The sequence below is a fragment of the Rhinolophus hipposideros genome (assembly GCF_964194185.1).
Source record: "Rhinolophus hipposideros genome assembly, chromosome: 4".
NCBI lineage: Eukaryota > Metazoa > Chordata > Mammalia > Chiroptera > Rhinolophidae > Rhinolophus > Rhinolophus hipposideros.
Genome location: NC_138050.1, coordinates 23,610,857 through 23,633,461, shown reverse-complemented (window position 1 = coordinate 23,633,461; position 22,605 = coordinate 23,610,857). Strand labels below are relative to the sequence as shown.

The following is a 22,605-nucleotide window of genomic DNA, read 5'->3' as shown; positions in this document are numbered from 1 at the left end:
GTGATTTAGAAATTACAATAAGTTTTTGGAATACATTTACTAGTGTATATTTTAAAATAATTCTTCTAAGCAATACGATATGTGTCTTAGATTATATTTTTTATTAATATGGTTTTTCATTTAAATCAAATATCACTTTTGTTGATCTTTAAAAGGTATAGACATACTAGTTGCATGTTCCAAACACCAAAAGACTGTATTCCTTTTAAAACTGGAATGACATGGGATAGACTCACAAGTTAAATTTTGAAGAAGTATTTCACCGAATAAAACAAAATGTATCAAGAGCTCATTATTTATCATTTTTAAAATGCCTATTTATTTAGTGAAACTTTATTTTCCAAGAGCTCATGTTGTAAAGATGTAGAGTTGAATAACAATCATTTTAGTATTGGGGTTTTCTTGTTTTGTTTGCTCATTCCTTGAAATTCCAGGGTTGTTGTTTTTTAATATATTTAATTTATTTTTGTGGTGAAAATCAGTTACCAGTTGAAAATATCCAAAGCTATTTTGTATTATTAATTTGTTCTATAAATTCTATTATGTCTTGTTAATACAGATAAAACATTTTAAAATGAGTGAATCTTCTTTTTAAATGTCTCAAGCTTTCTAACGTATTTATTAACTATGACTTTCATATTTAAATGAGGTATTTCAAAATACATTTCCTTTAGGTATTGATGCCCAAATGTTTTGAATACCAGAGCAAGCTTTATCTCCCCAACACCAAACCCACCCCAAACAACAACACTATGAAAAGCACCTTGGTCTTCTATTTTTACCTCGCTTATTAGGTGACTTCACTTCAAATTAGAAACATAGAGTCTTTTTTTTATTGCTATTATTAGTTTCAGGTGTACAAAATTATGTAATAGTTAGACATTTCACCCCTCACATGGTGATAACCCGCCTCCACTTCATGGACGGTGTAGATGCCTGACCACTGCACTGTACACCTGAAGCTGAAGTTGAATAATATTGTATGTCAACTATAATTATATATAATATGTAATATATAATATATAATATATATATTATATATATATGTACATATATTTATGTAGTCGTGGGATATGGAGTTCAGCATAGGGTCCTTTTTGACGTTTCCTTTCTCATCACAAATCCATTCTGTCACCAGATCAAATCTTAATTTTATCCGGGTCTCTTGAATCTCCATGTTTACCACCATCACTCTAGTCCAAGACACTTTTGATGCTCTTTCCAACTAATGAAATAACATCCCCTCTGCTCTTCCTGCTTCCATGTCCCCCTTCCAAATCTATTCTCTAAATTGCCTCCAAGTGTGATATACTTTTGTTTGCCTTCAGCAGTGGAAACAATACTTACATGTTTTTTTATTAATTTCAGGTGCACAAAACAACATAATGATTAGACATTTACACCCCTTACAAAATAAAAAGTCTAAGTCTATTACCCATCTGACACCATACATAGCTATTACAATACTATTAACTAACTATATTCACTATGCTGTACTTTACGTCCCATGACTATACATATATATGTATATACATATATATCTATATATTATATATACATATATAATATATAGATATTTATAGTTGATATTCAATATTATTTTATATTAGTTTCAGGAGTACAGAGCAGTGGTTAGGCGTTTATATAATCTATGAAGTGATCCCCCTGATAAATCCAGTAGCCATCTGGCACCCTACATAGACTTTACAATATTAATTATTGACTATATTCCCCATACTGTATTTCACATCCTGTGACTATTTTGTGACTATCAATTTGTACTTCCTAATCCCTTCACTTTAAGTATCTCAACTTAAGTATAATGTGGCTTAAAGAATTCTTTGCGGGAGATTTTTCTTACCTCCATGAGATAGGTCAGAAATAGACCCAGGATTTATTTTAAATGTTTTATAATTACTTTCCCATACTTTTTTTTCATACACATACTATAGCTTATAATCCTGTAGTTTACGATCATTTAGTCATCATTATTTGATTAATGTCGATTTGCTTTATAAAGACAAAAACAGATCTATATTGTTCACTAGTTACCCGAGTACCTACCACAGAATTAGTGCACAGCCCCTTTTAGAAACGCATAAAACTGTGGACACTTCAGTGGAAAAAAATGAAAATATAGACACATCCACAGCCTTTCCCTCCACCACCCCCCCCAAAATTACAGGAAGTTGGTTCTCTGACCTCTAATCATTGTCTATTGAACCAGATTTTCAAAGTACTACCTTGAAGATTAATAATAAAATAGTTGACTAACTTGCCTGTGTAACTTTTAAATAAACTGATCCACTTGGCAAACTCAAGTGTATGCTCTAGATTTTAGCTAAACCTTTTAAAAGTATGGTGTGTTTTTTTTAACAAATAAAAGAAAATTCTCCCTCTTTTCCCATCTGTAGTAAATATGAATAAAAGTCAACATTCTATTCCTCTTATTATTGGTTTACTAAATATATGTTTACTTCATATATGCTCCAAATAGATAGCAGAAGTACCTTAGGTAAAATCTAAACTTGGAAAACAGAACATCAGTACATTGTTAGTAAACAAAATGAATAAACTTAGTCTACAGTTAACCATTAGTGGTTTTTCTGTGACCATTGTGTATTTATTCCTTGTGTTGGTCTAATTAGGTTCCGTATTCACCTAATTGATGTAAGAGTGAGGAATAAGTGTGCACACAGCATGTAAATTGCTTTGTCAAGTTGGAGGCCTTCAAGGCGTTTAGGCTTTAGAAGTTATAAGGCATCAGGGCTAAGAAGAACTTTTCATGCTAAGTTTAACGTATGTGTAGATGAAGTGGAATTTGGTCCAGCATCATCAGTACTTAAACATCAAACATGATATTTTTTCTATAAGAAAATTGCCTACTTTATACCGTACCGAATCAGTTCTCACTATATTTCATCTTTCACGTCCAGGCTTCACAGAATTTGAGACTACTTTTATAATAGATTTACCATGTTGATAATTTTACCTGCTTCCTATCAATCACCTGCTCATATGAAAAATCAGGATTCACCTATACTATCAAAGTCTATCCGGTGTTCGCTCTTGGTTTATGTTATTTTTCAGTTTTGTTTGATCCTTTACTTCAAATAATGATTGTAGTTGTATTTTTAAATGTATATATCATTATCACAGCTGAGTAGTTTTCATTTTAGCATTTCAGCTTTTTAAAGATTTGCAGATTTTTGGAATTAAAAATTTAAAGTTAATTGAAACCAAGGTCCTTAGTTTTCAGGGTTCTGCCCCCTGATACCTTCTTTTCTGACTCCACATACTCCTTAGGTTTCCTCATCTACTCTTTTGTTCTCTGTGGTGATTACTCCCAATCTTTATCCCCAGCTCAGATTTCTCTCATGGTTCCCTTACTACCTACTCAACCTGTGACTTGGCTTTCCCTCAGACAAGTCAAAGTCAATCTGTGTCACACTGGAATTATGACCATTTTATTCCCCCACCCAACTCTCAAATAAACAAGCAAGTAAATAAATCTTTTTCTAGTATTCTCTGTTTCAGTAAATGATACCATTCATCTAGTTGGTCAACCCCAGTTATTCTTCCTTTCACTAAAATCCTAATCAATAATTCTTGTTAAATCTACCTTCCACACATCTCTAGAGTCCATCCTGTGTCTTCATTCTGCTGATCCCACTCTGGGCTAGGCCAAATTTCTCAATCACATATGACAGCCTAATAATTGGTCTCAAACCTCCACACTTACTTCCCTACAATCCATTTGCCACATTTTAACAGTGATTTTTTTTTTCCCTAAATGATAAATCAGGTACTACTCAAAACTCTTCAATAACATTGCATTCTTTGGCCTGAGCCAGCATTCAACTAGTGGATTGATAAACTGGTCTTTTCTAATTGCATTGTTCGGGCTAGTATCAGTTCTGATTCATTGGTGCAAACATTCTAAGTTGTTAAATATTTTGAATGGCACTTTTCTTTAGGTTAAATCCTTCAACATTGTGAATAGGTGATCTGCCTGCTACCTAAATCTGCAACCTCAATTGTCATTATCCTTACCCTCAAACCTACTTACCAACAGTACCCAAATTCCTTTACTACTTAAATTATGTCAGTATCATAAAGTATGTCAGTATCATATGCCAGTATACTTACAAATCACTGCACTGGATGTGTTTGAAACATCTCCTTACACACTATTCTCATATATCCACTTATCTGGCTAACTTCTACTCATCCATAAGCCTAGAGATAAGTGTCATTTGCACTCCTGTTGTATGCTCTGATAACCTCTCTCTGGCCCATGTTTTAGCATCATTGCCTTGTCTGTCTGCCAAATGGTTTTAGTCCCTAAGTTCTAAGCTCCATGAAAGCAAAGCTTGTATTTGGATATTACCCTGAGCCATAGCATAGTAGTTGGCACATACTAAGTACTTGGCACTAAATAGAATGAATACGCAAATAAAAGAGAATCCATTTGGAATCAAAATTAGAGTCTTTTAAAAATATTTTTATAAAAAATAGCTAACATACAATATTATATTAGTTTCAGGTGCACACCATGCATACCATAGTTATTCAAGATTTATCTACTGAAAGAAGTGATCACCTTGATAAATTCAGCAATCATCTGACACTGTACCACGCTATCACAATATTATTGACTATATTCCCCATGCTGTACATTATATCCCTATAACTTATTTGTCTTATACCTGGAAATTTGGACCTCTTATTCTTTTTCACCATTTCTGCCCTTTTTTAATTTTTCAACTACTATTGATATTCCATATTATTTTATATTAATTTCAAGTGTATAACATAGTGGTTAGACATTTATCTAATATAAGAAATGATCCCCGTGACCAGTCTAGTACCCACCTAGCACTATACACAGTTATCACCATATTGCTGACTATATGCCCTTTGCTTTACTTTATATCCCCATGACTATTTTGTAACTTCTAATTTGTACTTCTTAAACCCTTCAACTTTTTCGCCCTGCCCCTAACCCCCCTCCTGTCTATCACCACAACAAATAGAGTATCCATCTGCCACCATATATAGTGATTATAACATTATTGATTATATTCATTATGCTGTATTCTGCCTCCCCATAAACTTTGCACAACCAACTTGTACTTCTTTATCCCTTCCCCTTTTGTAACCCACACCCCCAAACCTCCTCCAATCTGGCAACGATCAAAATGCTTTCTGTATCTATGAGTGTGTTTCTGGTTTCTTTGTTTATTTTGTTCTTTAGGTTTCACATATAAGTTAAATCAAATTGCATCTGTCTTTCTCTGTCTGACACTCCATTCAACACAATACCCTCCTGGTCCATCCATGCTGGTACAGATGGCGAGAACCCATTCACTGCCAAGGCCAAGCAATGCCCATTGTATATATGTTTACCTCCTCTTTATCCATTCTTCTACTGACGGACACCCAGGCTGCCTCCACATTTAGGCCACTGTGAACAATGCGGCAAAGAACATATGGATGCACGTGTCCCCTTGAAGCAGTGTTTTGGGTTCTTCAGAAGTGGAATTACTGGGTTCTTCTCTGTCTCTTGTTAGACTTTGTTTTAATGTCTGTTTTCTCTAATATAAGTATTATTACCAGAGCTTTTTGTTTTCATTGTCATGAAATACCTTTTTCACTGCTTTTACTTTCAGTTTTTGTGTGTGTTTCAAACTGAAGTGAGTCTCTTATAGACAGCACAAGTAAGAGTCTTGTTTTCTTATCCATTCAGCCATCTATGTTTTTTGATTGGAACATTTAATCTATTTACATTGAAAGTGATTGTTGATAGATACATAGTTACTGCCATTTTGTTATTCATATTTTTTATCTTTTTTTTTCCTGCTTCCTTTTCTTAAAGAACTCCCTCTAACAGTATTTCTTGTAATAGTAGTTTGGTGGTGATGAACTTCTTTAGCTTTGCCTTGTGTGGGAAGCTCTTTATCTGTCCTTCAATTCTAAATGATAACTGCTTTGTAGAGTAATCTTGGTTGTAAGTCCTCACTTTTCATCACTTTGAGTGTTTCATACCAGTCTCTTCTGGCCTGCAAAGTTTCTGTTGAGAACTCAGCTGACAGTTTTATGGAAGTTCCCCTGTAGGTAACTAACTGTTTTTCTCTTGCTGCTTTTAAGATTCTCTCTTCTTCTTTAACCTTTGTCATTTTAATTATGGTGTGTCTTGGTGTGGGTCCCTTTGAGTTCATGTTCTTTGGGACTCTGCACTTTCTGGGCTTCTATGTCCACTTCTTTCTCCAGGTTAGGGAAGTTTTCAGTCATTTTTTTTTAATAGGTTCTCAATTCCTTGCTTTCCCTTTTCTCTTTTCTGGTACCCCTATGATGCAAATGTTGTTACGCTGGATGTTGTCCCAGAAGTCTCTTAAACTATCCTAATTTTTTTAGATTGATTTTTCTTTTTGCTGTTCCAATTGGGTGTTTTATGCTGCCTTGTCTTTCTAATCACTGATTCAATCCTCTGTTTTATCTAGTCTGCTGGTCATTCTTTCTAGTGCATTCTTCATTTCAGTTATTGTATGCTTCACTTCTGACAGGTTCTTTTTATGGTTTCTGTGTCCTTTTATATACTTGCTATCTCTTTGTTGAAGTTCTCACTAAGTTCCTCAAGCATCCTTATAACCATTGTTTTGGAGTCTGTATTTGGTACATTGCTTGCCTTCATTTTGTTTAGTTCTTTTTCTGAAGTTTCCTCCTGTTCCTTCATTTGGGACATATTTCTTTGTTTCCTCATTTTGACTGCCTCTCTGTGTTTGTTTCTATGTATTAGGTAGATCTGCTATAACTCCCAGTCTTGGACAGGTGGCCTTATGTAGTAGGTGCCCTACGGAGTCCTGGCACAGTCTCCCTGGTCACCTGCTCAGTGGGTGGGATGGATCCTCAAGCTGGTTGGCTGTGGGTTGGTCATATCCACAGCTTATGGACTGCTGTGTGGGGCCTTATCCCACTGTGTGGTATTTGTCCCAGCAGACTCTGATGCCTATTGAGCCTGCCCTTTGTATGTGTTGCTTGTGGGGCTAACTGAGCGGTGCTATGCAGTGGTCTGAATCCAGCTTCCAAGTATGTTGGTTCTGGGGCCTCTTGGGAAGGTTACCAGTGTGACCCATTGCCTATGACTGGCTGCGAACTACCTGGTGGGAGGTACAAACTGATCTTTGGTTGTTTTCTGCCTGTTCTAAAGTTGGAGGCATGTGGGAGAGGCCACGCTGAGAATGAAGGATCAATGCCACCAGTACCAGGCCTGGGGTAGCTCTGCAAAAAAGCAGGGCACCCCTCGACCTGCTGCCACCTGCTGGCTCCCTTAAGGTTCAGCCCCTGATAAAGCTTTGTGCAGTATTCAAGTTGAGTGGTGTAGGGTCTCAGGGAGTCACTATAGTGGGAAGAATTGTATTCACCAGGTTAGTATAGACTCTGGTTTGGTGCCATTGCTGAGCCTGGAGCAACTCAGCAAAATTTTCAGAGCACACCAAGGCCATTTGCTGCCTTCCTGGGGCCCACAACCTCTTGATAGTTTTCTAATAAATAGTGCAATCAGGTGGGGCTGACTGCTCACTGAGAAATTGCCTCAGGCATTGGGGGATTTGGGTGGTACAGGGTCCCAGCAGAGCTCACAAGACCAGTTGCTTTCAGATTTGGTCTCTGGGGTAGGGCTGAACACAGGAGAGATAGTGCCCACCTGTCGGCTGCATGGGAGAACAACCCCACACAGGGAAAATGGCAACTGTCCTATCCCTTGTCTTGAACCCACACAACTTAGTCTGCCTCCCCACCCCCCATGTGCCTCTGAGGCCACCCAAGTCACTGTCTTCCTCTGGATCCCAGGGTGAGTGCCTGCAAGAGAGCCTGTGTACTGGCCATGGAAAAGCATGTCTGGGTTTCCTGTAGCCTTCTGTTCCACTCAGAAGGTTAGAATCCCCCCTGTTTTTCACAGCCAGATGTTGTGGGGTTCCTCCTCCCAGCACTGGTACTCTGGGCTGGTTAGCCTGGTGTGGCTGGGGTCCCTTGCTCCTCCAGGGGGAACCTCGGAGGCCAAGATATCCTTCCTGATTCTCAGCCACCACATGGAAGTTTGGGGCCTGTTGTGCTTTTCTGCCCCTCCTACCAGTCTCAATGTGGCTTCTTCCTTACATCCTTAGTTTTAAAATGTCTGTTCAGCTGGACCTCAGGCGGTTCTCCAGGTTGATTGTTCTATAATTTCACTGTAATTTTAATGTATTCATGGAAAGAAGCAGGCATAGTGTTTATTTACTCTGCCATCTTTGACCTTTCCCTGAATACACTCTAAATTAGAGTCTTGAATATGCTGATTTTGAAGACTCTGAGTGGTACTTAGGTGGAGCTACTAGAAGACTGGGCATATAATTCTAGAATTCTGCAGCGGTGATTGGATCTCTAACTACATATTTATGAGGAAACATCATATCGATAAATGTTGAAAGCCCTGTTATGGTTGTTACTAGTTAGATAATTCATGGATCAGGAGAGCAGAGGGAAAATCAATGCCAAGAGAATGTCAATATTCAATTATTGATAGTCCTACCCATTTCTCCCTTTGATTTTGTGATAATATGCCCTTCTCTGGAAGAATCCACTCAGATTTTTTATTATAGTGAAAGCGATAATTTTAATTTAATTCAGTTAAGCAGGTTTGATGAAGCAGCTAGGAGGTGGTGCTTCATACTCAGGTATATTATGCGTATATACTGATGTGTGGAACCTGCAGTAATGGAACTTACAATTTAGCAGGGGAAATCAGCATTCATGACATAATTAAAGTTAAAGTGTTGTGAAAAAGAAGTGCAAAGGTTTATGGAAATGCATATCAAGGAGATTATAAACCGAGGGAGAGCAAGGCATGAAACTCCTGAAGTCAAATGTTCATTTTTATTTAACATTTTTACTAATGCTGCAGCTTGTCAAAGCTTGTACTCAAGTAACCTTTTTCTAAGTTTATTTTATGATATTTTCAATGTGGTATAAATAAGAGCATGTGATGATTTCTTTGAAACATTAAAGGAAGTTTCTTACTGCTATAATTTCTGAAGGGAAAAAAAAACAGTTTTTGTTTTGTTAAAGGAGTTCCAGACATATTTTTAGCAACAAAAGTCACCAATTCAAATCATAAATTGTAAGAGCAATGTACCTTAAGTAATATAAATGTGTTTTATAGAAACTCCATAGAAATTCTTTTATGGGGCTCAATGAAGGGCATGTTATCAGAATGTGTGAGGAAGGCAGCCATTAGTTGAAAAGTAAAACCATATGCACTAAGCATTCCAAAGTGAACTAATCGATAACAACTGTTTCAAAGTTCTCTCCAGCTAATACCTAAGTGGCTTTGAAAAGTTAGGTTGATTGGATGTCTTTTTGACCTCTTTCATAAACATATCCTTTAAGTATATTTTCTTATGAGAAGTTGTATATTTAAGAGATATAACCAGAAAAGTAGAATGTGAATTTTGCAGAACATCAATTATTTGATGACTAAAGTAGAGGCAGAAGAAAGTCATCGGCTTTTGAGTCAAACATTTGGATTAAAAAGTTATTTAAGTATTAGTATTTACTTTATATATTTTTACTGAAGGTAGGAATGAAAAAGAACTTCTAAATCCATGGAAATCTTGGGGTTAGAGCTCAAGAAGCTAGAGCCTTTTTGCTGTGTTCCTTATTGCCCACTGAGGAAGCCAGCTCAGCCTGGAAGCTGGGTCTCCTTCAACTTATTTTGATACACAAGAACATTATATTAGTTTAAATTCTATACTGCTATCTCCAAAAGAAATAGCTATTCTTTTTTAAAATTATTTTATAAAGAAATAATATAAGCATATATGTTAGCAAAAGCACTCCAGATTACATTTAATTTAAACTAAGTGTTTCATACAATTTTCTTTTACAACAAACTTTCTTAAACCTAAGTAAAATATGCAACTATGGAATGAATCTTAGAGATACTATTTTGCACGGCAGACTAATTGATGGTTCTTCCATTAATTAAAGAGAACACTGTGGCAATCTGAAAGATTAGTTTATTACATTCATATGTATTCAGCAAGTGGAATGTGATATGTTTTGAATGTTTAACTAATTAATATTTGGTATGTACAGTTGTTGGAAATCAGGTTTTATCCAGATGTGGAAAGAGAACTCCACCAATACCAGTTATCGGAAGTTTTTTTAGGAATAACATTTGCCATAAGAAAAAAATGAATGCATTTATTAAAAATAACACTTTTTTTCAACTCAAGGTATTGATTATGCTTACAAATTTTATACAATATTTCTAAAACTCTTGAATGAGAGTTTTTATTATAATTGTAGTACTGATATATACTTTATGTATAACAATATGTTAAAGTTAATTCAATGCCAGTCATAAATCTGTTAGGATCTGCTCTCCCGTGTTGTTCCCAGACCCAATTTAAGTTGCATAGACCCTACATAGTTGGCAATGTGGTGGGTATGTTCACTTGAAATGCTAACAATAAACCATCAATTTTCAAATTTTCCAGCTTCTAGAGATTATTTCTTTAAATATTGTATAATGTTTCTATCTGACTTTACAATTTTTAGTCATAGTCTCCAAGGGTTACAGATTGTTTCCATACTCAATTAGTGGACTCAAGGTTGGAATATTTAAATTAAATATGGTAGTGAGATACCATGCTCTAAAGAGAAACTGATTGTATTTTGGGGTGTAAAGATGTTGTAAAGGAAGGCATTCTTTTGTTTGTTTCCTATTTGTACGCACATAAATATTTCTTTAGAATTTAGTTAATCCAGGATCTTCTCAGTACAGAAGTTCTTCACTTTTTTTCTTGAATAGCCTGCAAGAAAAGTAGAAAGAGGAATTGTTGCTTTACAACTATTGCTATGCTGATGTAAACAACGTATCGTTTCAAAATGTGATTTTATTTGAAGCCCATTCTTGGTGGTGAGAATTCACTATTAAATATTATTTATAAATACCAGTTGATAGCAACAGGGAACCTCTCAGTTGGAAATGATTGCTGTTTCCTTTTGTTTATTTCAGTTTTATAGAATGTACAATTGGACTTTTTTTCAACTCCCAGCCTTGTTTAAATGCCCTCTTTACATAAGTCCTTTTGATCTTTTTCTGAAACTAGCAACTCTTTTAATAGGCATATACTGATAGTATAACATCAGTCTCCGCAATGAATTTTATTACTTAGATCCTAAATTAGACACAAGCTAATATTGTCTTATTGTTCCAGAATAATTCACTTTTTAGCATAAAACTATTTTATAAAAATAATCATGTTCAAATTATCAAATTATAATTGTCATCATCATCAATCAGTATTGATTAAGCACATATATACATAGAATTATTAGCTAATGCTGAACATAATACATAAATCTTGCACTCTATACATTTAAATCTAAAATAGAAACTACTATTATGCACATATTGAAGCACAAAATAGTCTGACAACAATATAAGAATTCTTATTTTATTAAAATATAAAGAATCTATTGTCTCACTCACGAATGTGCTTGGATAGACCTTGACTCTTTTGAGAGAAAATTGTAATTACTGTGCTGATTCAGATATATAACGGCAAGCACAGATTTCATAAGCAAGTTAAACTGCAAGTTCCTCCTCACTGATAGCATTTGTGGTAAACTAGGTCATATTTTTAAAATTCTAACATAATATCACATATATATATATATATATATATATATATATATATATATATATGTCATATGTACATATATATATGTAAAGCTTTTTTCTAATTCACTCTGATTGTCAGTTTTGCAAAACTATGGATTACATAGAAGCCAGACTCATTTATTGATGATTGCTATCTTGACAGTATAGCAAGGTGCTTGGAACTTGGCACCTTATAAGTTCTCAGTAAATAGTTATTGAAAACTAAACAAAGAAAGATTTTAAAACAGAAATAAAAAATTTTGTTATTCTTCTAAAAAAAATCAGCTGAATCTTGGAGGAGAAGATGTAGGAGGAGAAAGAGGAGGGAAATCCAAAAAACACTTCTATGGAATGACCACCATTATTATCCCTATTTTTTAATGAAATGGATGCTAAGGGGGAAATTAGATAATTATCCAAGGAGTAAGAAATTGCAGGTGCAGGACTCTAATTAATGTCTGTCTGTTTTTGAGATTACTCTCTTGGTTATTCTTATATCTCTAGTAGCAAGAGGAAATTGCCAGTTATTTGAAAAGTATATTTATTTATTTTGGGAGGGGGACATGTGAGTTTATAATGTGATTCTAATTAATATTTTTTAGTACAAAAGAGTTTACGTTTTCTAAGCACATATTATCTGATTAGGAAAAATGCCTATGGACATTCTTAGTAACATAAGGATTAAATATAGCTTATACAAAATTCACAATTTGTTCTGTAAAGAAAACAGAATTTACTACGCTTACTAAAATGTAGTAGAAATATGATTTAATCATTTGAAATGAAAAAGTCAATTAATGTATTCACTTAAGACTAGTACACAAACAATTGGAAAGTGGAAGAGGCCCCCTGAATGTATGACAAGAACTAGCATAGGTACAATTATGTCTTAATGCAGACAAATAACGCACTCTCAGTAAATCGTCCTAATTTTCATGAATAGATGAATAAAACTCAATTACTTCTGATAGATGAATAAAAGTCAATTACTAAGAATTTTTTTATGATACTAGCTGAGGGTTTGTCACATATGACCTTTATCATGTTGAGGTATTTTTCTTCTATACCTATCTTATTAAGTATTTTGATCATAAATGGATGTTGTATCTTGTCAAATGCTTTTTCTGCATCAATTGATATAATCATATTTTTGTCCTTTATTTTGTTTATGTGATGTATCACATTGATTGATTTGCCTATGTTGAACCATCCTTGTGCCCTGGAATGAGCCCTACTTGGTCTTGAAATATAATATTTTTAATGCATTCTTGCATTCGATATGCTAGAATTTTGTTTAGGAGTTTTGCATCTGTATTTATCAGAGATATTGGTCTGTAATTGTGTGTGTGTGTGTTGTCCTTACCAGGTTTTGGTATTAGGATAATGCTGGCTTCATAAAATGAGTTAGGGAGTATTGTCTCTTCTTCAATATTTGGAAGAATTTGAGTAGGACAGGTATTAGATCCTCTTTGAAGGTTTGGTAGAATTCACTAATGAAGCCATCTCGTCCCGGACTTTTGCTTTTGGGAATGTGTAGGTTGCGGGATTCAATTTCCTTACTGGTGTTGGTCTATTTAGATTTTCCTGTTCTTCGTGATTCAGCCTAGGAAGGGTACATGTTTCTAAGAACTTGCCCATTTCTTCTAGGTTATTAATTTTGTGCTATACAGTCCTTCATAGTATTCTTGGGTGATCATTTCTGTGGCATCCGTGATAACTTCCCCTCTTTCATTTCTGATTTGTTTATTAGTGTCTTTTCTCTTTTTATCTTAGTGAGTCTAGCCAAGGGTTTGTCAATTTTATTAATCATTTCAAAGAACCAGCTCTTTGTCACATTAATTTTTTCTATTATCTCTATTTCATTTAGTTCTGCTCTGATTTTTATTATTTCCTTTATTCTGCTGACCTTGGGTTTCATTCGTTCTTCTTTTCCTAGTTCTTTAAGGTGTAACATGAGGTTATTTATCTGGGAGTTTTCTTATTTCTTGAGATAGGCCTGTCATGATATAATTTTCCCTCTTAAAACTTCTTTCGCTGCATCCCAAAAATTTTGGTAGGATGTATTTTCATTCTCATTTGTTTCTATGTATCTTTTGATCACCCTTTTATTTCTTCTTTGACCCAGTCATTCTTTAAAAGTATGTTGTTTAATCTACATGTGGTTTTTCCTGCTTTCTTTTTGCAGTTGATGTCCAATTTCAAAGCCTTGTGATCAGAGAATACGCTAGGTCTGATTTCAATCTTCTTAAATTTGCTAAGGCTTGTTTTATGTCTGTATATATGGTCTATCCTTGAGAATGTTCCATGTACATTAGAAAACAATGTACAGTCTGTTGTTCTAGGATGAAGTGCTCTATAAATGTCAATTATGTCCATTTCATCTAATGTGTCATTCCAGGGCTGATATTTTTTTGTTTATTTTTTGTTTGGATGATCTATCCATAGCTGACAATGATGTATTTAGGTCCCCTAGTATAATTGTGTTTTGGTCAATTTCTTCCTTTAGTTCTGTTAGTAGTTGCTTGGTATATTTTGGTGCTCCCTAATTGGGGGCTTAAATATTGATGACTGTTATGTCTTCCTGTTATGTAGTCCCCCTTATCATTATGAAATGTCCATCTTTGTCTCTTTGTTACCTTTTTTATCCTGAAGTCTCTTTCATATAATATCAATATGACTACATCTGCTTTTCTCAGGATACCATTTGCTTGTAGCGTCAATTTCCACCCTTTCACTTTGAGTCTATGCTTGTCCTTCTAGCTGAGATGTGTCTCTTGGAGACAGCATATGGTTGGGTTTAGTTTTATGATCCAATCTGTTACTCTGTGCCTTTTTATTGGTGAGTTCAGTCCGTTTACGTGTAGGGTGATCATGGATATATGAGGATTTCCTATCATTTTGTCTTTGGTTTTCTGGTAGGACTGTGTCTCCATTGTTTCTTTGCCATTTGTTGCTGTCTGTTATTTCGTTGTGGTGGTATTCTGTGATTTTTCTCTCTGTTTTTTTCTTTATTATGTTGCATATTTCAGGTCTGGATTTTTTTTTTCTTTGAGTGATTACCATTAGGTTTATGTAAAGGAAAGTTTCAAATTTAGAGTATTCCATTTTCTTCAGCATGCCTACTTTCTCCATTCCGTTATGCCGGTTAAGACCTTTACTCTCCCCTCTTTTGTTTTTGTTGTCACAAATTGTCCCTGTTGATGGTGGTCAAATAGCCTCCTTCAGTATTTCTTAAAGTGCAAGTCGTGTGTTAGAAAATTCCTTCAGCTTCTGTATGTCTGGAAAGGTCTTTATTCCTCCTTCATATCTAAAGGATATCTTTGCTGGATATATTATTTTTGACTCATAATTTCTCTCTTTCAATAGTTTCAATATTTGAATCCACTCCCTCCTGGCTTGGAGAGTTTCTGCTGAAAAACCTGATGATATTCTAACGGGCTTTTTTGTAGGTTACCGTCTTCTTTTCCCTGGCTGCCTTGATTCTTTCTTTGTCATTAATTTTTGACAGCTTCAATACAATGTGCCTTGGAGAAGGCCTGTTGGGATTGAGGTAATTAGGTGTTCTATTTGCTTCTTGGATTCGAGGATCCAGTTCTTTCCACAGGGTTTGGAAGTTCTCATCAACTATTTGTTTGAATATACTCTCTGTTCCCTTCTCTCTTTCTTCTCCTTCTGGTATGCCCATTATTCTTATATTGCTCTTTCTGATGGAGTCAGAAAGTTCTGGTAGAGTTCTTTCATTTCTTTTAGCTCTCAAGTCTCTCTCTTCTTCGATCTATGTCATTTCCAGATTTCTATCTTCGATGTCACTGATTCTTTCCTCCATCTGGTCAACTCTACTACCTAAACTGGTTATTTCATTCTTCATTTTTTGTATTGAGTTCTTAATCTCCAGAAATTGTATTTGGTTCTTTTTTAAAATTTCAATCTCTTTGGTAAAATGTTCTTGTTGTTCTTTGATTGTGTTTCTGAGTTCATTAAACTGCCTTTCTGTGTTTTCTTGCATATCGTTGAGTTTTTTCAGAACTGCAATCTTGAATTCTCTGTCATTTAAGTCACATATTTCCATATCTTTAAGTTCCTTTTCTGGAGACTTTTCATTTTTATGCTCAGCTGCCTTGTTACCTTGGTTATTCATGGTAATTAATGAATTATTATTTCTCTACCTAGTCATCTACAGGAGTGGGTTCTGCAACAGGTTGGTGGGAAGATGTCTTTCCTTTGTTTTCCAGTAGGTGTTGGTAGAATGCTTTATTTTCTTTCCTATTGCAGCCTTTAATTCTCTCTCATGCTGTAGTATTACATTTTGTCTGCACTGTTCCAGTTTCTCACACAATGGGGGGATTCCCTGGAAGATGGGCTTCTCCTTTATGTGCAGGTTGTCTGGGTCTCAGTGCACCGCTCCGTTGGGGGATATGGAAAGCTTCTGAAGTTTCAAAGCTCTTGATGCAGGAGATTCAGGGCCTGCATGAAGTGTGTGTCAGTGGCTCTGTTTACCCCTGCAGAGATCCACCCAGATAGGTGGGGGCAAAAGCAGGGGTGGGGGTGAGTGGTGGCTGGGAGCAATGGCTGTGACCACCAGCACAGCCTGTCCTGCACCCAGGGACCACGCCCCTTTGAAGGAACTAGTTGGGCTGCAAGTCCATGGCTGCAGGCCGCAGTTCTCAGAACTGCCAATATTCTGTTCTTTTGATCTGATACCTACCATTCTACTTCTAGCACTGGGAGGGTGGAGGTGGGGCACCTTTGGGAGGGTAAGGAGGGGTCAGCTAGGCTCAGTGCCTAAGCCTTCCATTCTCTGCTTGGCAGAGAGGGCTTAAATCGCTGTTTTCACCCTTCTTCCCTCATTCTTTGCTCCGAGGTCTCTGCTGTGAATATTTGGTTCAGCCGTATTATATGAGGGATCAGTCGGGACTGTGGGCCATAAGGGGAGCGCTAGCAGTTCGAATTCTTCCCTCTCCTGTGACTGCAGTAGCTCCAGAATGCAGGGAGGTCTGAGCTAGGTCTGTGTCCTACCCAGAATCTTTCTATTTTTAATATTGGTCAAATATCTTTCTCTGGACCCCTAAATTTTTTCCACGCTCACACAGTCAAGTAGAGAGTTAAGGAAATTATCTGAAAAACACATATCAAAATATAAAGGTAATATATATATAATATAACATATATATTAATTTTTTAGTCTATTTTTTTCCTTTTGATCAAATTAACTGGATTCAGCTGGCCAATTACCTACTTAAACTCAAAAAACAGAAATGAAACATCAATAGTTTTTTTTTTTTCTTTGATTAAACTATAAGTCATTTTTTTCTCCCAAACTACAGTATTAGTGCACATGATATCTTCAACTTATAGGAATAAGCACTTCTCTAAACAATGATTTTTTTTTTAATTCCTCTTTACCTGTCCCTTTATCCCTTTAGAAGTGTATTTACCAGCACAATTCTCTTTTACCCTTGGAAAGCATAGAGCCAGGCTTATGTTTCCAGGAAAATGGTTTCTTAATAGGCATTTAACTCATCTCCACCTCACTAGAACATTCTGCACAGCCGCAGTTCCTGCATACACCCTGGATGATTATGGGCATGGCCTGATTGTGGACAATATCCACCCAGGAATGGCTGAAGTCTATCCATGAGCACTGATAATGCTCACTGTGATCTCGTTCTTCTTTGGAAAGCATGCCTGGGTGGAATCTGGAATGGCAGCAATCATTGAGAGTAGGAATGATGCTGCTGCTGAGTTTTAGGGTGGGAAAGCATCGTTAATGCTTCTATAATAGCCGTCATCTTAAATAGTGCCTTATCCTTCACTCTCGGGCTCTGTGCTGCCTATGTCACTTGAGACAATAACAAATCCTGCAGTGATTATGTGCATTCTACAAACAAAAGTGTTCCTTGTGGCCACAGCCATCTGAGCCCTTTCCCTCTGGTCATATGGAGCCTCTGTTGTTTTTCCATTCTGGCACCTGCACCTATGCTTACAGCACCTTAGAGCTGCTGCTTATTCCCAGTTGTCTCTGCTCAGTCCTTACCATACTTGATTTCCCTGAGACATTTGACCTTGTGACCACACATGACTTTTTCGAGCTCTCCTCTCAATCTGTACCTTCCCTTGGCTTCACAATGCCTCCTTCTGGTTTTCTACTTGTCACACTTCTTCCCAGACATACTTACCAGTTCATTTGCCTTTTTCACCCCTTAAATGTTACTGTTCCCCAGGTTTCTATTATTAGACATTTGCTGTTTTCATTCAGAATGATCTCAGCAAGTAATCTCATCAGTGCCTAAGATGTCAATTACAACTTTAATACTGACGACTTTTAAATGGGTCTTCTAAGCTCTAGGCACATATATCTAACTGCCTATTAGACATAAATTGTTAGACTTTTGTGAGCAAACCCATACGTCTTTCTACTATTTTCACTATTGCAGAGCTTAAATAAGTAATTTATAAATGATATAAACATAAAAATTAAGTGACATATTAAAAATTGCTTATTTTCTAAGCTGCTTTATATTTCTTTTATAATGTTGGTCCACATTTTGTAATGTAGAGTCCACAGATGTCATAAAAAGTAGAAAAACTGCAGTGTTCCTAGACACTGCAGAATTATCTTTCTTCATTCATTTTTAAAATAATTTTTCTATGTTTCAATTACACTTGACAAAATATTATATTAGTTTCAGATATACAACATAGTGATTAGACATCTATATAACTTACTAAGTGATCACTCCAATAAATTCAGTACCCATCTGACACTATACATAGTTATTACAATGCCATTGACTATATTCGTTTTGCTATATTTTACATCTTCATGACTATTTTGTAACTACCAATTTGTACCCTTTATCCCCCCCTTTTGTTTATCCCTCCCAAATCTCTCCCATATGGCAACCATCAAAATGTTCTGTGTATCTATAGATTTGTTTCTGTTTTGTTTATTCCTTTGTTTTTAGATTCCACATATGATTGAAATCGTAAGGTATTTGTCTTTGTCTGACTTATTTCACTCCACATAATACCTTCTAGGTCGGTCCATCTGTGTCTTTGCAGATGGCAAGACTTTATTCCTTTATTATGGCTGAGTAATGCTCCATTGTATATATGTACCATTCTTTTTATCCATTTATCTATTGATGGTCAATTAGGTTGTTTCCATATCTTAGCTATTGTAAATAATCCTGCAATGAACATATGGATGTATATGTTTTTATAATTACTGTTTTGGGTTTCTTTGGATAAATATCCAGAAGTGGAATTACTGGGTCCTTTTGTTTTCATTTTCATAAAATATTCTTTCCCATCCCTATACTTTCAGTTTGTGTGTGTGCACCTTTCAATCTGAAGTGAGTGAGGCAGCATATGTAAGAGTCTTATTTTCTTACCCATTTAGCCCTCTATTTTTTATTAGAGTATTTAATGCATTTACATTGAAAGTAATTGTTGATAGATATGTAGTTGTTGCCATTTTATTATTCATATTTTTTATCTTTTTTTTTTCCCTTCTTTCTTTTCTTAAACCCCCTCTAACAATTCTTGTAATACTGGTTTGGTGGTGATGAACTCCTTTAGCTTTGCCTTGTCTGGGAAGCTCTTTATCTGTCCTTCAATTCTAAATGATAACTGCTTTGTAGAGTAATCTTGGTTGTAGGTCCTTACTTTTCATCACTTTGAATAGTTCCTGCCAATCTCTTTTGGCCTGCAAAGTTTCTGTTGAGAAATCAGCTGACAGTTTTATGGAAGTTCCCTTGTAGGTAACTAACTGTTTTTCTCTTGCTGCTTTTAAGATTCTCTCTTCTTCTTTAACCTTTGGCATTTTAATTATGGTGTGTCTTGGTGTGGGTCCCCTTGAGTTCATCTTCTTTGGGACTCTGCACTTTCTGGGCTTCTATGTCCACTTCTTTCTCCAGGTTAGGGAAGTTTTCAGTCATTTTTTTTTAAATAGGTTCTCAATTCCTTGCTTTCCCTTTCTCTTTTTGGTACCCCTATGTTGCAAATGTTATTACGCTCGATGTTGTCCCAGAGGTCTCTTAAACTGTCCTCATTTTTTTAGATTGATTTTTCTTTTTGCTGTTCTGATTGGGTATTTTATGCTGCCTTGTCTTTCTAATCACTGATTATATCCTCTGCTTCACCTAGTCTGCTGGTAATTCCTTCTAGTGCATTCTTCATTTCAGTTATTTTATAATTCACTTCTGACTAGTTCTTTTTTTATGGTTTCTGTGTCCTTTTTTATACTTGCTATCTCTTTGTTGAAGTTCTCACTAAGTTCCTCAAGCATCCTTGTAGCCATTGTCTTGAACTCTGTATTTGGTATGTTGCTTGTCTTCATTTTATTTAGTTCTTTTTCTGGAGTTTCCTCCTATTCTTTCATTTGGGATGTATTTCTATGTTTCCTCATTTGGACTGCCTCTCTGTTTCTGTTTCTATGTATTAGATAGATCTGTGGTGACCCCCAGTCTTAGTAGAGTGATCTTATGGAGTGGATGTCCTTTGGAGCCAGTTTCACAGTCTCCCAGGTCACCTGAGCTGGGTGCCCCAATTGTGTCCCTTGTGTGTGTTGTGTGTGCCCTCCTCTTGTCATAGAGCCTTGGTTGCTGTTTGCACATCAGTGGGAGGGGTTGAACTGCAGGCTACTTGGTTGTGAGGACTAGCTGTGACTACAGTAGAGGAGCTGATGCACACGTGCTGACCCTACAAAGCAGGATTTATTTTAGCAGAGCTCTGGTTCCTGTCCAGTCTTCCCTTTTGTTGTGTCACTTGTGGAAGTGATTGGGTGGTGCGGTGGTGTGGTCTGAAGCTGGCCACTGGGTTGTTAGTTCTGGGGCCTCTTTTGAGGGCCTTTGTTTCAGGCTAAATACAGTAGCTGCCTGTTTCCTGCCCAGGGACACTTGGTATGAGTTACAAAGTTATCTGCAGATGGTTGCCACTTGTGCTGGATTTGGAGGTGCCTGGTTGAAGCTAAGCTGCAAACCAAGGCCAGACTTAGCAAGAGGTATGGGGCACACCAAGGACAGATGCTTGTTTGGGGTTTGTGAACCTTTGAGGGGTTTAAAGAAAGTCCACAGCATGAGCAAAGACAGGCCATTTGTATGGAAAAGTCACTAGATGTGGCTTGGGTGGGCCCACAGCTGGGTGAGTTGGAGTCTCAGGGAATCACGAGGGTGTGGCAAACATGTTAGCCAGGTTGATTGAGACTCAGCTGTGGCTTCTTCCTGTGTCTGAATACTGGGTTGAGTAGGGCTCAACAAAGGAACTATGGCGTCTTCCAGCACTATGTCTACAAAAAAGCTTCCTCTTCTTCCCTCCACCAAAACCATACAATTCAGTGCTTCCCTGTCCCTGGTGCCTTTTGATCTGCTGCCTCATCTCTGGAGCTCAGAGCCAGTGAATTATAAGAAGTAATCTGTGTGCGGTCCCTTTAAAAGAATCACCTGGGACTCCAGCCACAATCTTCACTGGTTTTCATAGCCAGAAGTTGTGGGGACTTCTCTTCCCGGGACTGGAATCCTGGGCTGGGTAACCTGGTTTAGGGCTGGGAGCCTTTGCTCCTCAGGGGGTACCTCCACAGCTGAACTATCCCTCCAGGTTTTTTACCACCATGTGAGATGTGGCACCAGATGTTTCATACCTTTGTCCCTCCTACCAGTCTCAAGGTGACTTTTTTTGTATATCATTAGTTATAGGACTTCTGTTCAGCTAGACTTCAGGCGATTCTCCATGGTTATTCTGTAGTTTAGTTGTAATTTTGATGTGGTCATGAGAGGAGGCAAACACAGTGTTTACCTACTCCGCCATCTTGACCAAAGACAGCATTATCTTTCTTAAAATAGTTATACATAATGCAATGGATTTCTGCTAACGTGACATTTCACCTAATGAAAGGTTTCATCCAAATTAGTAAATAAATGTTTTTTTAGAAAAGAAACTGGTCAAAGTATAATATTGGGATGCGTGGAGGTCACATGTGGAGATTATCTATGTGGAATGGGCAGTATTCTGGAGAATATCTAGAATCTTGAGAATATATACAAATAATAAAACACATCTATATAATAATCAATATACATATCACATTCATACACATTAGCTTATATAGTTTTTATAATAATCTTATGAAGTAGTAAATCAAATCTTATCCTCTGTTTACTAATTTTTAAAGAAATATACAGTTTACAGAAGTTATATGACTTTTCCAACTTCACATAAGTTATTAGTGGGGTTGCTAATAAAAATTCTTGATCTGGGAGTGATCCTATACCCATTCTTCCTAATTCATTTATGGTAAGAAAGTAACTTAAGTTTTAAATGAATATATAATGAATACATTTCAATTGTTGAAAATGTGCATTTTATAATTCAGATATCTGTATTTTATTCTTCAAATTTATTTCAATAAATCTCCCTGTAGGATGGCCAAAATAACAACTAATTCTACTCTCTAAATACTTTAAATGATCTTCAACTGTTGGTATGAAATTACAGCAAGGGGCCAAAGTATGTCATGGCTCTGGAGTATGTCATTGTTTTTAGCACTGCTCAGATTGTCATAAAAGTACCAAATAACACGTGGTTCAACTGTAGTTAACTACTACAAACTATCTTATCCACCAGGCAATGGCCAGGATTTCACTTTTATTACTAATAATAATTTAGATTTTAAGTGCCTTAGGGATTTAAATCTACTTTGTTTTTAAAGTAGATTTAAAATCTACTTAGTAGATTTAAAATCTACTTAGTTTTACTTAATGACTAATGTATTTACACATTTAATTTAAATTTTCAATTTAAATATTTTAAAACATTATTTTGGGAGAAAGAAGAGGATAACTGAACTTCTCCACAAATAAGGGATCCAGAACGAGACTTGGTTAAACTAAATTTTGAGA

General features: G+C 36.1%; 1 protein-coding gene across 1 annotated transcript in view; it reads left to right on the top strand.

Moving 5' to 3' along the window:
• VEGFC (vascular endothelial growth factor C) overlaps positions 1 to 22,605 on the top strand; it is a 110,137-nt gene that overhangs the window by 71,346 nt on the left and 16,186 nt on the right. The window lies entirely within an intron of this gene.